At 50.6% G+C, this 5367-nt stretch overlaps 1 long non-coding RNA gene across 1 annotated transcript; it reads right to left on the bottom strand.

Moving 5' to 3' along the window:
• Positions 1–2964: 2964 nt before the first annotated feature.
• Positions 2965–4203, bottom strand: LOC124028269. Its single transcript, XR_006837567.1, has 3 exons — positions 4007–4203; positions 3839–3915; positions 2965–3068 (listed from the first exon to the last, which is right to left on the bottom strand). It is a non-coding gene; the product is annotated as an uncharacterized LOC124028269 (long non-coding RNA).
• Positions 4204–5367: the final 1164 nt, after the last annotated feature.

Raw genomic sequence — 5367 nt, 5'->3', positions numbered from 1 at the left:
CCTCTCTGTCTCTACCTCTCTGTCTTTACCTCTCTGTCTTTACCTCTCTGTCTTCACCTCTCTGTCTCTACCTCTCTGTCTTCACCTCTCTGTCTCTACCTCTCTGTCTCTACCTCCCTGTGTCTACCTCTCTGTCTCTACCTCTCTGTCTCTACTTCTCTGTCTCTACCTCTCTGTCTCTACCTCTCTGTCTCTACCTCTCTGTCTTCACCTCTCTGTCTCTACCTCTCTGTCTCTACCTCTCTGTCTCTACCTCTCTGTCTTCACCTCTCTGTCTCTACTTCTCTGTCTCTATCTCTCTGTCTCTACTTCTCTGTCTCTACCTCTCTGTCTCTACCTCCTCTCTGTCTCTACCTCTCTGTCTCTACCTCTCTGTCTCTACCTCTCTGTCTTTACCTCTCTGTCTCTACCTCTCTGTCTCTACCTCTCTGTCTCTACTTCTCTGTCTCTACCTCTCTGTCTTTACCTCTCTGTCTCTACCTCTCTGTCTCTACCTCTCTGTCTCTCTCTACCTCTCTGTCTCTACCTCTCTGTCTCTACCTCTCTGTCTCTACCTCTCTGTCTCTACCTCTCTGTCTCTACCTCTCTGTCTCTACCTCTCTGTCTCTACCTCTCTGTCTCTACCTCTCTGTCTCTACCTCTCTGTCTTTACCTCTCTGTCTCTACCTCTCTGTCTCTATCTCTCTGTCTCTACCTCTCTGTCTCTATCTCTCTGTCTCTACCTCTCTGTCTCTACCTCCCTGTCTTTACCTCTCTGTCTTCACCTCTCTGTCTCTACTTCTCTCTCTACCTCTCTGTCTCTACCTCTCTGTCTCTACCTCCCTGTCTCTACTTCTCTGTCTCTACCTCTCTGTCTCTACCTCTCTGTCTCTACTTCTCTGTCTCTACTTCTCTCTCTACCTCTCTGTCTCTACCTCTCTGTCTCTACTTCTCTGTCTCTACCTCTCTGTCTCTACTTCTCTCTCTACCTCTCGGTCTCTACCTCTCTGTCTCTCCCTCTCTGTCTCTACTTCTCTCTCTACCTCTCTGTCTCTACTTCTCTGTCTCTACTTCTCTCTCTACCTCTCTGTCTCTACCTCTCTGTCTCTACTTCTCTGTCTCTACCTCTCTGTCTCTACTTCTCTCTCTACCTCTCTGTCTCTACCTCTCTGTCTCTACTTCTCTGTCTCTACCTCTCTGTCTCTACTTCTCTGTCTCTACCTCCCTGTCTCTACCTCTCTGTCTCTACCTCTCTGTCTCTACTTCTCTGTCTCCTCTCTGTCTCTACTTCTCTCTCTACCTCTCTGTCTTTACCTCTCTGTCTTCACCTCTCTGTCTCTACTTCTCTGTCTCTATCTCTCTGTCTCTACCTCTCTGTCTCTACTTCTCTGTCTCTACCTCTCTGTCTCTACCTCTCTGTCTCTACCTCTCTGTCTCTTCCTCAACACCCCCCTCCTACCTGTAGAGGTGAGTGGGCTCCAGACGGTAGTCCTCATGCTGTGGTAGTGCAGGTTGAGCCAGGTGAGTAGCCTCCTCTCCCAGGTGGAGTAGACGTTAGAGGTCAGGGGCTTTGGGTCTATCCTGGGGACCTGCTGCTCCATGCTGCCACTGTCACAGCTCTGGAGGCCCAGGGACAAGGGACCCTCTGTCACCCGCGGCAGGACTAGCACCTGGGGAGGAGGGGACAGACAGACAGACACAGATACATTTCTCAGACTGCTGATCAGGACACAGAGGGAGAGAGAGAGAGAAAGAGATATATAGAGAGAGACGGAGAGAGAGACAGAGAGAGATTTGTGACCTGTTGCCACTGGGCAACCAGTGAAGAACAAACACCATTGTAAATACAACCCATATTTATGCTTATTTATTTTCCCTTGTGTACTTTAACCATTTGTACATTGTTACAACACTGTATATATATATATATATATAACATGACATTTGTCTTTATTGTTTTGAAACTTCTGTATGTGTAATGTTTACTGTTCATGTTTATTGTTTATTTCACTTTATATATTATCTACTTCACTTGCTTTGGCAATGTTAACACATGTTTCCCAGGCCAATAAAGCCCTTGAATTGAATTGAATTGAATTGAGAGAGAGAGACTACACTCTCTTGCCTTGTAGGTCTGCAGTAGAACATCCATCCAGGCCCTTTTACTGAGGGATTCAAAGACCTTGCTGCTGTAGTCCAGCCCCCTCTGATCACACTGGGCCTGTAGAGAGCTCCAGTGGCTGAACTCCTGGGAGTCTAACAGGTACTGGGGTCTGATGTGGGACAGACAGGCTCCTGCCTCCTGAAGATCACAACACAGTGAGTAGGCTGGTGAGGGTGTGTGCCTGCGTGTGTACGTGTGTACGTGTGTAAGTGTGTACGTGTGTACGTGTGTAAGTGTGTACATGTGTACGTGTGTAAGTGTGTAAGTGTGTACGTGTGTACGTGTGTACGTGTGTACGTGTGTACGTGTGTACGTGTGTACGTGTGTAAGTGTGTACGTGTGTACGTGTGTAAGTGTGTACGTGTGTACGTGTGTACGTGTGTACGTGTGTACGTGTGTACGTGTGTACGTGTGTACGTGTGTAAGTGTGTAAGTGTGTACGTGTGTACGTGTGTACGTGTGTACGTGTGTAAGTGTGTAAGTGTGTAAGTGTGTACGTGTGTACGTGTGTAAGTGTGTACGTGTGTACGTGTGTACGTGTGTACGTGTGTAAGTGTGTAAGTGTGTAAGTGTGTACGTGTGTACGTGTGTACGTGTGTACGTGTGTAAGTGTGTACGTGTGTACGTGTGTACGTGTGTACGTGTGTACACGGAGGCCCGGCGGAGTTGTCCGTGTATGAGTGATTAAGTGTCTGTGTGGTACCTGAGGAAGGCCAGCAGCACTGTGTTCCAGTGAAGAAGCTGCTGCACGCGCTCAGTGTGGTTGCAGGGCAGCGATTGGTTGGTGCTCACACCAGGAAGTGTCTGTCCACTCAGGTGATGCAGCATGTCGTAGATGGTCCGTGTGTCTTTACCTTGACTCATAAGGTACGAGTTCCTCCACTCACTAGAGCTGGAGTCTACTGTCTGGACTCTACATACCACCCTGGGGAGAGATAGACAGAGAGAGAGAGAGAGAGAGAGAGAGAGAGAGAGAGAGAGAGAGAGAGAGAGAGAGAGAGAGAGAGAGAGAGAGAGAGAGAGAGAGAGAGGGAGGGAGGGAGGGAGGGAGGGAGGGAGGGAGGGAGGGAGGGAGGGAGGGAGGGAGGGAGGGAGGGAGGGAGGGAGGGAGGGAGGGAGGGAGAAAGAGAGATAGAGAGAGAGAGAGAGAGAGAGAGAGAGAGGAGGGAGAAAGAAAGAGAGAGAGAGAAAGAGAGAGGGGAGGGAGAAAGAGAGAGAGAGAGAGAGAGAGAGAGAGGGAGAGAGGGGAGGGAGAAAAAGAGAGAGAGGGAGAAGAGAGAGAGGGAGAGAGGAGAGAGAGAGAGAGAGAGAGAGAGAGAGAGAGAGAGAGAGAGAGAGAGAGAGAGAGAGAGAGAGAGAGAGAGAGAGGGGAGGGGGAGGGAGGGAGAAAGAGAGAGAGAGAGGAGAGAGAGAGGAGAGACGAATAATAACATAATGTAATGAAAACATAAAATAAAAATATGTGTGACGGATACCAGTCCATCTACCTTCTGAGAGAGCGTGGTAGAGAGATGAGGTTTACCTTCTGAGAGCGTGGTAGAGAGATGAGGTTTACCTTCTGAGAGAGCGTGGTAGAGAGATGAGGTTTACCTTCTGAGAGAGCGTGGTAGAGAGATGAGGTTTACCTTCTGAGAGAGCGTGGTAGAGAGATGAGGTTTACCATCTGAGAGAGCGTGGTAGAGAGATGAGGTTTACCTTCTGAGAGAGCGTGGTAGAGAGATGGGGTTTGGTCCACGGGGCCAGCCAAACTGACTGAACCACTTCTGTACGGCCTGCAAGCAATCAACCAATCAACCAGTCACATTTAGCTATACAGCCTTTGTTCTATCAGCAGTTGTCCCAGAGTGATTTACCAGTTGTTACCTGCAGGATGCTGTGGTAGTACAACCCCTCCTCTGAGTCCTGCCCTGGAAACACTGGTATACCCTGCTGCTGCCACTGCTGCTGGTCAGTCACACCATCCGTCTCTCTCTCACCCTCTGTCTCCTTCTGGGGCCAGTCCTCCTTCCCTCTAGGTCCTGGTCCTGCACACCCAGCCCTACTCCTGCTGTCTCCAGAGTCTGAAGGCAGGTCAATATGTTTGATTCAGCTTGGAATGGGCACGTTGGGGTTATTATTTGTGGATTGTGGTAGTGGTACCTTTGTAGGGGGAAAACCAAGTTAAGGCCCCAGTACTTCACCGTACTTCACATACTGTATTTGACCAGGTCTGGTGTGTAGCAGTGTAGCTGTGGAGGTGTGTCTCACCAGAGGTGGAGTGATTACTGGTGGAGGAGAGGAAAGCGAAGGTGGAGGAGGAGGAAGTGTAGCGAGACAGAGGGCTGAGGGAGTAGCAGTGTAGCTGTAGAGGTGTGTCTCACCAGAGGTGGAGTGATTACTGGTGGAGGAGAGGAAATCGAAGGTGGAGGAGGAGGAAGTGTAGCGAGACAGAGGGCTGGGGGAGTAGCATGGCTGTAGCTGTAGAGGTGTGTCTCACCAGAGGTGGAGTGATTACTGGTGGAGGAGAGGAAAACAAAGGTGGAGGAGGAGGAAGTGTAGCGAGAGAGAGGGCTGAGGGAGTAGCAGTGTAGCTGTAGAGGTGTGTCTCACCAGAGGTGGCGTGATTACTAGCTGGTGGAGGAGAGGAAAGCGAAGGTGGAGGAGGAGGAAGTGTAGCGAGACAGAGGGCTGAGGGAGTAGCAGTGTAGCTGTAGAGGTGTGTCTCACCAGAGGTGGAGTGATTACTGGTGGAGGAGAGGAAAGCGAAGGTGGAGGAGGAGGAAGTGTAGAGCGAGAGAGAGAGGGCTGAGGGGAGTAGCAGTGTAGCTGTAGAGGTGTGTCTCACCAGAGGTGGAGTGATTACTGGTGGAGGAGAGGAAAGCGAAGGTGGAGGAGGAGGAAGTGAGGGAGTAGCAGTGTAGCTGAGAGAGAGGTGGGGCTGAGGGGAGTAGCATGGCTGTAGCTGTAGAGGTGTGTCTCACCAGAGGTGGAGTGATTACTGGTGGAAGGTGGAGGAGGAGGAAAGCGAAGAGGGTGGATGGCTGAGCTGTAGAGGTGTGTCTCACCAGAGGTGGAGTGATTACTGGTGGAGGAGAGGGCGAAGGTGGAGGAGGAGGAGTAGCGAGACAGAGGGCTGGGGGAGTAGCAGTGTAGAGAGGTGTGTCTCACCAGAGGTGGAGTGATTACTGGTGGAGGAGAGGAAAGCGAAGGTGGAGGAGGAGGAAGTGTAGCGAGAGAGAGGGCTG

This window comes from Oncorhynchus gorbuscha, unplaced genomic scaffold (assembly GCF_021184085.1).
Source record: "Oncorhynchus gorbuscha isolate QuinsamMale2020 ecotype Even-year unplaced genomic scaffold, OgorEven_v1.0 Un_scaffold_3933, whole genome shotgun sequence".
In the NCBI taxonomy this organism is placed as follows: domain Eukaryota; kingdom Metazoa; phylum Chordata; class Actinopteri; order Salmoniformes; family Salmonidae; genus Oncorhynchus; species Oncorhynchus gorbuscha.
The sequence above is the reverse complement of the archived record's forward strand: the minus strand, read 5'-3'. Positions and strand labels throughout refer to the sequence as shown.